The sequence below is a fragment of the Palaemon carinicauda genome, chromosome 2, assembly GCF_036898095.1.
Source record: "Palaemon carinicauda isolate YSFRI2023 chromosome 2, ASM3689809v2, whole genome shotgun sequence".
NCBI classification, from domain to species: Eukaryota; Metazoa; Arthropoda; class Malacostraca; order Decapoda; family Palaemonidae; genus Palaemon; species Palaemon carinicauda.
In genome coordinates this window covers 178,685,858-178,688,357 of record NC_090726.1, presented here as the reverse complement: position 1 = coordinate 178,688,357, position 2,500 = coordinate 178,685,858, and positions in this window count along the sequence as shown.

Here is a 2,500-nt window from a genome sequence, read left to right as displayed (position 1 = left end):
TACCGATTATGCGCCCCTTATGTAAGACAATCTTAACAATATCAAAATTGATAATATTATTAGTATTAATAATATTAATGTTAATAAAATGATAATATCAATAAAATTTATAATATTAGTAAAATCAATAATATTAATAAAATTAATGATATTAATATCATTATTAGAATTAATAAAATTAATAATATTGATAAAATTCATACGATTAATAATATTATTAAAATACATAATATTAATAAAATTAATAACATAATTTGAATAATGAAAGAAATAAAATAGAAAAAAATAATAATATGAATATAATAATATTGATAATATTATTAATATTAAAAAAATTTATAGAATTAATGTTGATAATATTAATAATATTATATATTATCAATAATAGTAATATTATTTATATTTTTAATAATGATAATAATATCATTAATATTATTAAAATTGATGATATTGATAACATTAATAATACCAATAAATTTAATAAAAATTATAATATCAATAAAAAAAAATAATATTATTATTATTATTAATAATAAATAAATTGATAAAATTAATAATAATAATAATAAATTGATATAAATAATAAAATTAATAAAATTGATAATAATATTATTATTAACAAAACAAAATAATATCGATAAAATATATACTTTTTTTCAAACTGTTAATGTTATTATAAGTAATAATAACATTAAGATTACTATTATAAAAAATATTTATTAAATTATTAACATTAATAATATTATAAAATTTATAATATTAATAATATTATAAAATTTAAAATATTAATAATAATGATTAAATTAATAAAATTGATAATATCAATAAAATTAATAAAATTAATATCAATAAAATTAATAATATTAATAATGATAATATCAATAATATCAATAAAATAATATCAAAAACATAAAAAGAAATCAATAATATTGATAATATCAATAAAATAATAATATCAGTATAATTGATTATATTAATAGAATTAATAATATTAATGATATGAATAAGATTAATAATAATAATACTATCAATAAAATCAATTATCTTAATAAAATAATAAAATTATTGACATTGTTAGTAATAATGAAATTAATAAAATTATTCATAATTATAATATTAATGATATTAATAAAATCAATAAAATTAATAATATTGATAATAATATTATTAGTATCAATATTAATAAAATTTTCAATATTAATAATAATAAAGAATTAATGATAATATAAAAAGAATTAATAATATTGATAAAATTAATAATATTAATATAATTCTTGGGCTCAAGCCATGTCATCCTGATGGAAGTTATCAGTAGCTTTCTAAGGGTTATATGTACTACAGTGATATTCCCAAAGAATTTTACTTTTAGGCATCCAGAATTCTAACTCTTGGCGCGAATATCCTTGAATTTTTCTCAAGGATATCGCATTATATCAGAGGACGTATTCTTGACACGTCACATAGCAATCTGCACCCCTAATAGCGTTAACGCTTCGAGGGGGATGTGGCAGAATAGAAGGGGAGCCGTATCAAGGTTACCCTAGTTCTCATACAATTAAGTATCACAACAGAGCCCTATCGAAGATGGTGAACATTCCTTATTTTGTAGCGATTTCGCTCGGTGGTGTTCCCTATTGATCTGACATTTTCAATCGACTTTCAAGGATTTTATTATGAATTCTCCAGCTTCTTTCGCTGTTAAGAAGTTGAGTATTGAATCTTTACAATATGTGTTTTTAGTTCCTGTCTCACAGTGAAATTAGAGTAATTTATAATGATTAGGAGCTAGGCCTTTTACCGGAGGCGCCATGGGCGCTGTCGTTCGTTGGGTGTGTTATTTAGTTAGTAGAACGACATTCCCTGTTTTTTAAATAGCATTAATAAATTTTTTATGAAGCTATTTAGGCATTTTTATATTTGTAAAGATATTTATATGCATATTTTTTTTTTTCTGCATCGATCGTATATGTCAGAGTTTCAGTGATATAGGTAACCAAGATCTCGCCTTGCCTAGGTAACCTAACCTAGGCAACATATACTTTCGACATATCCCCGGTTACCCTCGTGTATTGGTTATCAATTCATTGGAGATAGATATCTCCTGGAATTATTATATAACCGATACTCGTCTCTATTGGATATTTAAGGATAATCCCTCTTCCCTCCGAGTGTAGCCTTTGGCTACAACCCTAATTTGTCGGCCTTGAATTTGTGATTCAGGCATGACTAACCTAGGTTTTTTCTGTCTCGTCCCTTGGCTGCAGATGGCAAGTTTTGGGATTCGGTCAGAAACTCAGAGTATTTAGTCTTGTGTCGGCAGTCGGCCGGCAGGGTGAATAGTCATTCCCCTGCCGGCTAGGCTGCCGGCATAGAAGGCTAGCCCTCCCTAGGCTACACCTGAAGTGGTTTTATAATGCCACCATTTACTCCCTGTGACCTAGTAGACTAGTCATCTGCCTCGCTGACTCTAGGCTGAAGTGTAGTATCTTCTTAGGCCTAG